At 41.5% G+C, this 13,411-nt stretch overlaps 1 pseudogene; it reads left to right on the forward strand.

The window, feature by feature from the left end:
• LOC100516805 lies at nt 4,918-7,847 on the forward strand (annotated as a pseudogene).

Genomic DNA, 13,411 nt, shown 5'->3' on the forward strand with positions numbered 1-13,411 from the left:
TAGATTTCAGCATATAAATTTGGGGGGAGCACAAACATGCAGTCCATAACAGATGTGCAAGATAACCCCCTTACCCCCGGTTACCTTTCCCAGAGGTAATTATTCATGCCAGTTTCAACAATTTTTTTTTTTTTTTGGCCATGCATATAGCTTACACAATTTCCCAGGCCAGGGATTGAACCCATACCACAGCAGTGACAACCACTGGATTTTTCTTTTCTTTTTTTTTTTTTTTTTTGATCTTTCAGGGCCACACCCATGGCATATGGAAGTACCCAGGCTAGGGGTCAAATCAGGGCTGTAGCCACCAGCCTGTGCCACAGCCACAGCAATGTGGGATCCAAGCGATGTCTGTGACCTACACCACAGCTCAAGGAAACACTGGATCCTTAACCCCCTGAGCAAGGCCAGGGATCAAACCCACAACCTCTTAGTCAGATTCGTTAACCACTGCGCCACAATGGGAACTCCAATATGTGGCCCTTTTATCCGGCTACTTTCACACAGCATAGTGTTTTTGAGATTCGTCTATGTTTTAACATGCATCAGTTCTTTATCCCTTTTCATGGCTGAATAGTATTTTGATTTTTCATTCATCCGCTGGTAGACATTTGGGTTGCTTCCACTTTTTGGCTGTTGTGGATAATGCTGCTGTGAATATTCATATTTACGTCTCTGTGTGGACATATATTTTCCTTTCTCTTGGGTGAATATTCCTAGGAGTGAATTGCTGAGTCATATAGAAAATTTATATTAAACTTTCTAAGAAACTGCCAACTGTTTTCTAAGCTGAATATACAATTTTACATTTCTACCAATTTACTGAGGGCTCTAGTTCATCCTAGCCTTTTTTTTTTTTCTTCCCTTTTTTGGCTGCACCTTCAGCATATGGAAGTTCCCAGGCCAGGGGTTGAAACCAAGCTGCATCTGCAAAACTATAAGCCAGAGCTGCAGCAACAATGGATCCTTTTTTTTTTTTTTTGTCTTTTTGCTATTTCTTTGGGCCGCTCCCGCGGCATATGGAGGTTCCCAGGCTAGGGGTCGAATCGGAGCTGTAGCCATTGGCCTATGCCAGGGCCACAGCAACGCGGGATCCAAGCCGCGTCTGCAACCTACACCACAGGTCACGGCAACACCACAGCTCACGGCAACGCCGGATCGTTAACCCGCTGAGCAAGGGCAGGGACCGAACCCGCAACCTCTTGGTTCCTAGTCGGATTCGTTAACCACTGCGCCATGACGGGAGCTCCACCAATGGATCCTTAATCCGAGGTTACAACCAGCAACACCACAGAGACAAGCCAGATAATTAACCCACTGCACCACAATGATAACTCTGCTATCACTGGTTATCATCTGCTTTTTTGAAATTTTAGTCATTTTTGCAGTATGAAGTGGTTATCTCATTGTGGTTGACATTTCTCTAATGATTAATGATGTTAATCATCTTATATGCTTATTGAGTTGTTCATATAGCTTCTTTGATGAAATAGCTATTCAGTTACTTTGCCTATTTTTAAACTGGATTACTTTTGAGTCATGTTCTATATAGAGTTCTACATATTTTGTATACACATCTTTCAGCAGATATATAATTTTCAAATAGTTCTTATAGTGATGAGATTTTCTTAAGGGTGACTCATACCATTTTACGTTTTGATGAAATTCACATGATTAATTTTTAATTTTATGGATTGTACTTTTGCTGTTGTATCTAAGAAAACTATTACCAACCTTCTGGAGTCGGGCTCTCACAAGGGTCCTCGTGCCCCATGTTGCTTGCACCAGTAGAACCAGACCAAGTTTGGTTTAGAAGCCAAGTTTTAGTTTTTGAGCAAATCAAAGCAATGAAGAGGGGAGAACGCAGGCTCTAGATGACAGGCTCCCCTCCCTTCCAAAAGGCTGTAGGTGGGGCTGCTTTGAAGCATTTCTCTCCAGCAGGGAGGGGCGGCATTCTTGGGGGTCTGGCGCAGGCGCGTTGCTCACGCTCCAGGTTGCAGGGCCGTGTGCAGCGTCTCTGCGCTCAGCCCGCCGCCGCTGCCATCTTGAATCGAGGTGTCGCCTGTAGCGCTCCTGCCCCCACCCGCCAAACTGGGGGGCCCAGCAGTTGGGCCCAGGAAACTCTCCTCCGTCCTGCTGAAAGCAAGGCCTCTGCACCCGGCCTCCTGCAGGCAAGTGAAACTGGACTAAAGCACAAAAGAAGAAGTTCGACCTTATTACTGAGATGCCGTCTCATTTTTCCCTGGGACCTCAGTGGGCTTTGCCAGGGACAAAACCTTTGCCTAACTCAAGGTCACAGAGATTTTATCCTAAGAGTTTTATGGCTTTAATTCTACTTGTAGGCCTCAGCTCCATTTTGCGTTAAATTTTGTGAATGGTCGTGATGTAAGGGGGTCCAACTTCATTCTTTTGTGTGTGGGTATCCCAGTGTTTCTTGGTTGAAAATCTGATGGCCGTCAGTGTAAAGGTTTATTTCTAGGCTCTCATTTCTCTGTCATTGGTTTATATGTCTATCTTTATTCAGTCCCACACTCTCTTTATTACTGTAGTTTATAGTACGTTTTGGAACTGGGATGTTATTTTTAAGATTGTTTTTTGTGGGAGTTCCTGCTGTGGCTCTGTGATAACGAACCCAACTAGTATCCATGAGGACGCGGGTTTGAACCCTGGCTCCGCTTGATGGGTTAAGGACCTGGCATTCCTGTGACTGTGGTGTGCACCGGCAGCTGCAGCTCCTATTGGCCCCCTAGCCTGGGAAGCTCCACATGCCACAGGTGCGGCCCTAAAAAGCAAAAAAAAAAAAAAAAAAAAAAAAGATTGTTATTTTAGACCCTTTGCCTTTTAATATAAATTTTGAGACAGCTAGTCAATCTCTTGACTAGAGAGAATAAGACTTACTTGGATTTTGATAAGGATTGAGTTGGAACTATTAATCAAATAGAAGAGAATTTCCTTCAGATGAGGGCTCTGATCCACAGACATGAAATAACTCTTTAGATTTCTGTTACTCTTGGCAAAGACATAGTTTTCACTTTTCAAATCTTGCACGTATTTGTTAAATTTATCCTAAAGTATTTTATTCTTTTGATACTGTTGTGAATGGAATTGTTCATTTTTTGATTGTTTCCCTAAGTATAGAAATACAATTGATGTTTAAAATATTGATCCTTTACTCTGCAATCACCTATTGTTTCTACTAGGGTTTTGTGGTTTTATAAGTCCCCTTAGGATTTTCTGTACATAAGCTCATAACATCTACAAATAGAGGTTACTTCTTTCCTTCTGGTATGGATCCCTCTTATTTTTCTTTGTTGCTAAATTTCCAGCTAGAACCTCCAATAAAATATCGACTTAAAGTGACTAGAGTGTATCCTTGTGTTGTTCCCCGGATCTCAGGGAGAAAGCAGTCTTCCCATTAAGTATGTGTTAGATGTGGGTTTTTCATCCATGTTCTTTGTCAGGTTGAGGAAGTTCCCTTCCATTTTTTCATTTATTGAGTATTTTTTAATCATTAAAAGGTGTTGGATTTTATCAAATTCTTTTTCTGTCTATTGAAATGACCATGTGGTTTTTGTTCTTTATTCTATGAATATGTTGTATTGCATTGACGGCTTTTTGTATGTTCAGCTAACCGTGTGTTCCAAAGATAAATTTCAATAGACCGCTGTTAATACTTTTTATATTTTGCTGGATTTGGTTTGCTAACTTTATTTATTTATTTTTTTTGCCTTTTCTAGGGCTGCTTCCCTTGGCATATGGAGGTTCCCAGGCTAGGGGTCTAACTGGAGCTGTAGCCACCGACCTACACCAGAGCCACAGCAACACGGGATCCAAGCCACGTCTGTGACCTACACTGCAGGTCACCGAAACACTGGATCCTTAACTCACTGAGCAAAGCCAGGGATCGAACCCGCAACCTCATGGTTCCTAGTGGGATTCCTTAACCACTGCGCCACGAAGGGAACTCCTAACTTTATTTTTTAGAATTTTTGCATTTAGATTCATAAGGGTTGTTCGTTTTCTTAGGTTTTTTTTTTTTTTTTTTTTTTCCTCTTTGTTTTCTTTTTTGGCGATATCTTCCTGGTTTTGGTATGAGAATAATATTGACCTCATACTGTTATGGTGTTACCAACCCAGGCCCTTAGACTCTTTAATCAATAGAAATTGATAAGAAGCTAGGTGAGAAATTCAAGCAAGGCTTTACTGGGGCTTGTGCTGCAGCACAAGGGAGTGAAAACAAGAAACAGCTGCCCTTGCTCACTGTCTGAGGAGGGCGGGTTGATTCCTTAAATGGGGTGTGGGTGAGGGAATGGATCAGTGGCCTTGGCTGGAGGGGTAATTAGATGTGCAGCCCACTCCCTTGGTGGCACTAAGTGTGGGGATCAAACACAGGAGTACTCTCCTTTTTCTCCTGGTACGTCAGAAGTGTCTGTTGGTTCTTGGCCTTTTTGTATCTTATAAGTCATAATTTGTCCCAACTGTGTATGCATGTAGTTATTTTTAGTTCCTTATAGTTTCTTTATATTTTGTTACTCAGGGAGCATTTATCCAGGTGCAAGCCCTCTTAAGTAAAGGGCTCAGGTCCCACAGGTCCTATCTTATCTCAATAGAATAAGTTGGGAGGTATTCCCTCATGTTTTTGGAAGAGTTTGAGAAGGACTGGTGTTAATTTTTCAAGTAACTTTTGTCACAATTCACCAACGAAGCCATCTGGGCCTGGTGTTTTCTTTGTGGGAAGCTTTTTGATTACTAATCCGGTCTTTTTGCTTTTTATGTACCTATTCAGACTTTCCCTTTTTTTTTTTTTTTTGTTTTGGTAGTGTATATCTTTCTAGGAATTTGTCCATTTTATCTAGGTTATATAATTTGTTGTCATACAATTGCTCATAGTGTTTTCTGGGTAGTAATGTTGGGGACATGGCTCAGATCGTCAGTGTTGAAAAATGAGATACATGAACCCAGGGAGATCTCGACAAGGCTCTTTACTTCTGCAGAAGGGCATGGGTGCTCCAAAAAGCACATGCACTGAATTAAGGACCCTCCCCTATTTATCCCTAACGCAGGTGATTTACCCCTCCCCTTCCCATAGGTCAGGTCTATGTGCACATTCTTCCATTTGAAACAAATTGTTACTGGGAGAAGAGGCGGGAGGGGGGCGGGGGGGTGTTGCAGGAAGGCGAACATGAGCAAAATGGAATAACCAAGATTACCTTTGATAGAAAAGACATTATGTTACTTTCCACAGTAATATCTCCTCTTTCATTCCTGATTTTGTTAATTTGTGTCTTCTCTCTTTTCTCCTTGGACAGTCTAGCTAAAGATTTGTCAGTTTTGTTAATATTTTCAAGAATATTTTTCAGTCTTGTTAATATTAACATTTCACTGATTTTCTCTGTTGTTTTTCTATTCTTTATTTACACTTTATATTATTATTATTTTTGCTTTTTAGGGCCACACCTGAGGCATATAGGGATTCCCAGGCTAGGGGTCTAATCCGAGCTACAGCTGCCAGCCTATGCCACAGCCACAGCAATGCCATTTCCGAGCCAATTCTGCGACCTACACCATAGCTCATGGCAATGCCAGATCCTTAACCCACTGAGTGAAATCAGCGATCGAACCCGAAACCTCATGGTTGCTAGTCGGATTCATTTCTGCTGCACCATGATGGAAGCTCCCACTTTTTATTATTTCATTCCTGCAGCTTGCTTCAGATTTAGTTTGCTTTTTTTTTTCTGTTTTGTCTTTTTAGGGTTGCACCCGTGGCATGTGGAAGTTCCCAGGCTAGGGGTCAAATCCGAGCTGCAGCTGCCAGCCTACACCACGGCCATGCCAGATCTGAGCTGCATCTGCAACCTACACCACAGCTCAAGGCAACGTCAGATCCTTAACCCACTGAGCGAGACCAGGGATCGAACCCGCAACCTCATGGATGCTAGTCAGATTTGTTTCCGCTGCACTGCGATGGGAAGGGAACTCCTGTGTTATTATTTTCATATGAATGACATCTTTATACATTTTAAATCCATCAACACAGTTTGACAGTTACTGCTTCGTGCATTTGTTTTGTAAATCAAATGGGAAGAGAGTCATAAACAAAAAAAAATTTATACTTCTTTTATATTTATCTATGTAGTTACTTTATTGGTTGCTCTTTTGTGGATTTGGCCTATTGTCTCAGGACCTTTTTTTTTTTTTTTTCTTTTCAGTTCAAAGAATTTATTTTAGTATTTCTTGTATGGCAGGTCTGCTAGTGACAAATTCATAGGAATGCTTTTATTTCTCTTTTGTTTTTGAAGGATAGCTTTACTGGATAAGGAAGTCTTGGTTGGCAGTCTTTTTCGTTCAGCACTTTTGAGTATGTTATCCTACTGCTTCGTGGCATCAGTGGCGTCTGACAAGTCAGATGTTAATCTTAGAGGATCACCTGTACAAGGTGAATTGTTTTCCTCTTGCTGCTCTCAAGATTCTTTCTACGGTTGTGCTATGATCGGTCTAGTTGTGAATCTCTCTTTTCCTTTGTGCTATAATTGTCACATATATGTCTATGTGTTATAATTATTTCTTTATATAGTCTTAATCTCTTTAAAAGAAGTTGAGAGAGGGTCCCTGTTGTGATTCTGTCCTGTGTGGCTGTTCCTTGGAACAGTAGACATTTATCTCCATCCACCTTTTCTACCACCTAAGTGGATGCCACCAACCCACGGAAGATTCGGTGGACATGGACATGAGCCTCCTGAGGCCTCAGAACAATATTTTCAGTGGTAAACTAAAGGCTGATAAAGATTATCACTTTAAGTTGGATAATGATGAAAATGAGCACCATTTAAGAATGGTCAGTTTAGGGGCTGGTACAAAGGATGAATTAATCGCACATTGTTGAAGCAGAGGCAATGAATTATGAAGGCAGTCCAATTAAAGTAACACTGGCAACTTTGAAAATGTCTCTAGAGTCAGCATCCCTTGAGGGCTTTGAAATAATACCACCTGTGCCTGTGGCCTTATGGTTGAAGTGTGGTTCAGGGCCTGTGCATATTAGTGGACAGCACTTAGTAGCTGTGGAGGAAGATGCAGAGTCAGAAGATGAAGCGGAGGAAAAGTGAAACTTCTGAGTATATCTGAAAGTGTTCTGCCCCTGGAGGGGGTAGCAAGTTTCCTCTGAAAAAGGTAAAACTTGCTGCTGATGAAGATGATGAAGATGATGACTTTGATGATGAGAAAGCAGAAAAAAACCTCCAGTAAAGAAATCAATATGAGATACTCCAGCCAAAAATGCACAAAAATCAAACCAGAATTAAAAAGACTCAAAACTGTCAACACCAAGATCAAAAAGTCAAGAATCCTTCAAAAAACAGGAAAAAAATCTCCTAAAACACCAAAAGAACCTAGTTCTGTTGAAAACATGAAAGTGAAAATGCAAGCAAGCAGAGAAAAACTGTTGTTCTCCTCCCAAAGTGGAAGCCAAGTTCAATTATGTGAAGAATTGTTTCCAGATGACTGACCAGCAGACTATAAGATCTCTGGCAGTGGAGGAAGTCTCTTTGATAGTTTAAATGGTTTGTTAAAATTTGCATTGTTCATTTGTGTAACAGTTGGTGTTGGCTTTTTATAATGCAGAGTGAGAACTTTGCCTACTGTGTCTGATAAATGTTGTCCAGGCTCCATTGCCAAAAATGTGTTGTCCAAAATGCCTGCTTAGTTTTTAAAGATGGAATTCCACCCTTTGCTTGGTTTTAAGTATGTATGGAAGTTATGATAGGACATAATAGTAGTGGTGGATAGACAAATGGAAATGGTGGGGAGACAAAAATATACATGTGAAATAAACTCAGTATTTTAATAAAGTAGCACTATTTCTTTTTTCTGTTTAAAAAATAAATAAATAAAAGACGTTAAGAGAGGGAATTCCCATTGTGGCTCAGCAGAAGCAAATCTGACTAGTGTCCATGAGGATGAGGGTTTGATCCTTGGCCTCGCTCAGTGGGTTAAGGATCTGGTGGTGTTGTGAGCTGTGATGTAGGTTGCAGATGCAGCTCGGACCTGGTGTTGCTGTGGCTGTGGTGTAGGCCAGTAGCTGTAGCTCCAATTCGACCCCTAGCCTGGGAACTTCCATGTGCTGCAGGTGTGGCCCTGGGGGGGAGAAAAAAAAAGAAGAGAAAAATACATATATTTATAATGGTTTTGTTTTGTTTCTGTTGTTTGGGAAAGGGATGTGTTTATCGTGGAAATATTTATAATGGTTTTAAATTAACCTACATATTTATGATTTATGGTAGTCTTCATTTATTCCAGTGGGTTCAAGTTAACATCTCTCTTGACTGCATTGAAATTCAGCTCCCTCCTTAATGCTATTACTCTCAAGTATATTACATCTTTGTATTTCATAAGCCCAACAATATTCCTCTAACATGATTGTCTTATGTAATTTAAAATTTTAATTTTAAAACAGTTGAGAAAAAAAAATATATATATGGTATTTATGATGGTCTATTTTATATTAACCTTTGCCAGTGATCTTTATTTCTGTGTGTGAATTCAGGTGACCATCTGAGTCATTTCCTTTCATCCTGACAAAGTTCCTTTAGTATGTCTTGTAAAGCAGATCTACCAGCAACATATTCCTTGTGTTTGTTTACCTGGGAATGTCTTTATTTTACCTTTATTTTTAGTATATTTTACCTTATTTCTTGAGTAAGGACTTCTGGGTCACAGTTCTTTCAACACGTTGAATATACCATCCCACTGCCTTCTGTTCTCCATTTTTAAAAGTTGTTATAAAAAATGCATAACAGGAGTTCCTGCCATGGCACAGCAGGATCAGTGGCATCTCTGGAGAACTGGGATGCAGGTTTGATCCCCATCTCAGTACAGTGGGTTAAGGATCTGATGTTGCTGAAGCTACTAAATAGGTTGTAGGTCGCAACTTTGGCTCAGATCTGATCTCTGGCCTGGGAAATCCATATGCTGCAGGGTGGCCAAAAAAGAAAACCAAAAAAACAAAAATGCATAACATAAAGTTCACCCCTTTTAACTATGTCTATGTGTACATTTCAGTAGCATTAAGTATATTCACATCATTGTGTAACCAATCTCCAGAAATTTTTTGTCTTGTAGAACTGAAACTCTATATGCATTAAACATTCATACCCCATTCTTCCCTTTCCCCCAGCCCCTAGCAACCACCATTCTACTTTGTCCCTATGAATTTGACTGCTCTAGTTAATCCATATAAGTGGAATTACACAGTATTTTGTCTTTTTGTATAATATCTTCAGGATTCATCCATGCTATAGCACATGTCAGAAATTCATTCCTTTTTAAGGCTAAAAAGTTCCATTTTATGTATACACCACATTTCGTTTATCCATTCTTCTGTCACTAGACAATTGCATTGCTTCCACCTCTTGACCTTTGTGCAGCTGTGAACATGGTGTGCTGATAGATCTTTGAAATCCTTTCAATTTTTTTTTGGATATATACCCAGAAGTGAAACTTGTGGACCACATTGTAATTCTATTTTTAATTTTTCGAGGAACTGCCATCATTTTACATTTCTACAAGCAATGTACTATGTTCTATTTTCTCTGTATCTTTGTATTTTCTGTTTTTTTTGGTTTTTTTTTTTTAATAGTAGCTGTTCTAATGGGTATGAGATGATACCTCATTGTGGTCTTGATTTGCATTTCCTTAATGATTAGTGATGTTGCATATCTTTTTTTCTTTTTTTTTTTGGTCTTTTTAGGAGCACCCCCCCCCACCCCATGGCATATGGAGGTTCCCAGGCTAGGGGTCCAATCAGAGCTGTAGCCACCAGCCTACACCACAGCCACAGCAACTCAGGATCCGTACCTCATCTGTGACCTACACCACAGCTCATGGCAATGCCTTAACCCATTGAGCAAGGCCAGGGATCGAACCCAAGTCCTCACGGATACTAGTCAGTTTCATTAACCGCTGAACCATGACAGGAACTCCTCCTGCATATCTTTTTTGTATGCTTGTTCACTATATATCTTTTTTGGGGAGATGCCTATTCAAGTCTTTTGCACATTTTTAATGAGGTTGTTTTTTTTTGTTGTCAATTTGTAGATGTTCCTTACATATTCTGGATGTTAAACCCTTATCAGACAAATGATTTGCAAATATCTTCTCCCATTTCCTAGGTTTCCTATTGATCTAGATTAACACAATCTATTAATTGTGTCCTTTCACCCACAGGAGTTTTTTATTTTGATGTAATCCAATTTATCTATTTTTAATTTTGTTGCCTGTGCTTTTGGTGTCACATCCAGAAAATCTTTTCCAAATCCAATGATGTGAGCTTTCATCCTATTTTTGCTTTCAAGAGTTTTATAGTTTGAGGTCTTACACTTAGCAACATTGATCCATTTTGAATTAATTTTCAAATGTGGTGTGAGGTAAGGATTCAGCTTCATTCTTTTGCCTGTGAATAGTCAGTTTTCTCAACAACATTTGTTGAAGAGACTGTCCTTTCTGCCATTGAAAGGTTTTGGCATGCTTGTTGAAAATTATTTGACCATAAAAGTGATGGTTTAGGAGTTCCCATTGTGGCTCAGCAGGTTAAGAACCCAACTAGCATCCATGAGGACCCAGCTTTGTTCCCTGGCCTTGCTCAGTGGCTTAAGGATCTGGAGTTGCCACAAGCTGTGGTGTAGGTTGTGGACTCAGCTCAGATCTGGCATGGCTGTGGCTATGGTGTAGGCTGGCAGCTGCAGCTCTGATTTTGACCCCTAGCCTGGGAAGCTCCACATGCTGTGGGTGTGGACCTAAAAAAAAGACACCCCCCCAAAACCAAAACCAAAACCAAAAGTGATGGTTTATTTCTGAGATATTTTATTCCATTGGCCTACATGTCTGTCTTTATGCCAGAACCACATTATTTTGTGTTTTGATTACTATAACTTTATAATAAGTTTTGAAATCAAGAAGTGTGAGACTTCCAACTTTTTTTTTTTTTTTTTTTTTTGCTTTTTAGGGCCATACCTGCGGCATATGGAGGTTCCCAGGCTAGGGGTTGAACTGGAGCTGTAGCCACCAGCCTACGCCGCAGCCACAGCGACCAACACCAGATCCAAGCCATGTCTGTGACCTACACCACAGCTCACGGCAATGCCAGATGTTTAACCCACTGAGCAAGGCCAGGGGTCAAACCTGCATCCTCATGGTTATTAGTTCGATTCATTTCTGCTGCGCCACAATGGGAACTCCCTGGGGTTTTTTTGCTTTTTGTTTTTTGTTTTTGGCTGCGCCTATAGCATATGGAATCTTCCAGGCCAGGAACTGAACCCGCGCCACAGCAGTGACCCAAGCCGCTGCAGTGACAATGCTAGATCCTTAACCCACTAGGCTATCAGGGAACTCCTGTTGTCACTTATCTTTTAAAATCTTTCTTTCCAGAGAAGAGGTATGGACCCATGCTGCAGATATGGCACCCCTGGGGCAGTGACTCCCTGGAGCTCAGAATAGAAGCGTGGAAAGCAGGGTCCCTTATCCTTCTTGGTTCCTCCTGCAGGATCCTTTCCTCAACCAGGCAGCTGTGGACCATAGGAGCAATCTTTTTTTTTTTTTTTTTTGTCTTTTTGCCATTTCTTGGGCTGCTCCTGCGGCATATGGAGGTTCCCAGGCTAGGGGTTGAATCGGAGCTGTGGCTGCCGGCCTACACCAGAGCCACAGCAACGCTGGATCCAAGCCGCGTCTGCGACCCACACCACAGCTCACGGCAACGCAGGATCATTAACCCACTGAGCAAGGGCAGGGATCGAACTCGCAACCTCATGGTTCCTAGTTGGATTTGTTAACCACTGCGCCACGACGGGAACTCCACATAGGAGCAATCTTAATCTAGGTCATCCTCCTACCTGAAGGCTTCTGGGGAATTCCAGATGTTCTTAGCTCTTCCTCTGTTTCTCTGTAGTCCTTCCTCTGTGGCCAGATGACCAGGCATGAGGGAAAAATTAAAAGACAATGAGGGTGAGGAGGCACTGTGGAAAAAACCTTGGGTTTGGGGATGTACTTTCGTGGGTTTTCTTCATTCCTCCATCCACACCATTCCTACTCTTTTCTGCTTCCCTTTTCTGATGCCATGTCCTCTCATAGTTTCAGCCACCACCTCTTGTCTGGGGACTGTGTATTGGGGTTTCCCTGGACCAGGTGTGTCACCTCTCCAGCTCAGACCTTCCCCATCTGTGAAATGAACAGTGGCCGTTCATGCCCTTTAGCTCCAAAGGGCAGTTGTGAGGATCATTTGGAGCAGAGAATGAACAAGTCTTTGATTTCCCAACAACATGACAGTGGCAGGCGTTACGAATGCCCATTTCAGAGGTGGAGCCTGAGCATGAGGTTTGGTAGCCAAGCTATGCTGCCAGTTAGCAATGGCATCATGCCAAGTCCCAGTCTCAGGGTATAGCCACACTAGTCATACCCTACAGGCTTTAAAGTACTTACTGTTTTTATGGAACACTGAAAAACCAAACTGGAAACCCACAAACCATGTCAAATGGCAGAAGAGATAAATGGAATGTTAGAATTGTTTGCTTTTCTAAGGGATTTCTTCCCAGAAAAAAGCAATTGTGGTTTTACAGTGGGACTTGCCCTTTGAATCGAGGCCAGACTGGAACATGCCCCTCATTTAGAATAAGACGCTGGAGGATGAATCATCTTTCTACCTGATCACCGGAAGCCCTGGGAGGACTTCCATTAATAAAGAGCCAAAGACTGGCTGGCTCTTCATTAACCTGTTTCCTCTTCTTGGGTACTCAGGTAGATAGTTTCTCAATCTTCCTCGTACTTAAGTGAGGCCATGTGTCTGAATTTTGGTCAGTGGAGTGTGAGCAGAGCTGATTTCCCCCAGTTTCCAGACCTGGACCGTAAAAGCCTCCCGTGCTTGATGCCCTGCTCTATTTTCCCTTCCTGGGCTTCCTACAGAAGAGCTCAGTAATCTGTTAACAACAGTAGAGCCACAGATGGAAGGAGCCTGGGTCCCTGCATTATCACTTGGAGAAGAGCTGCTCATTAATCAGGAACACCCATTTTGGACTTTTATGTGGTGAGAAATCAATTCTTATCATGTCTGATCCAGCATATAACTTGGGGCCTGTTTGTTACAGCATCTAGTGTTCTATTATGTAAAACATGTTAGTTTACCTTATTCCAATGGTTTTTTTTTTTTTAAGCACAAAAGGTATTTTATATCCTTCATGTGTTTAACAATTTCTCTGTCCCAGGCGCACCAAAATTATTTTCTTAAGCTTCTGTCAATACCTTTGAAATACAACATGCTCCAGAGCTTCATCTCCTCTTCCCCTCCTGAAGTGGATCTTCTTATGAATCTGCCACCACAGGGAACTCCAAAGGAATCTTTGGAATCAGAAAGTGGGAGTGGAGAGACTAA

The sequence above is a fragment of the Sus scrofa genome, chromosome 6 (assembly GCF_000003025.6).
Source record: "Sus scrofa isolate TJ Tabasco breed Duroc chromosome 6, Sscrofa11.1, whole genome shotgun sequence".
In the NCBI taxonomy this organism is placed as follows: Eukaryota; Metazoa; Chordata; class Mammalia; order Artiodactyla; family Suidae; genus Sus; species Sus scrofa.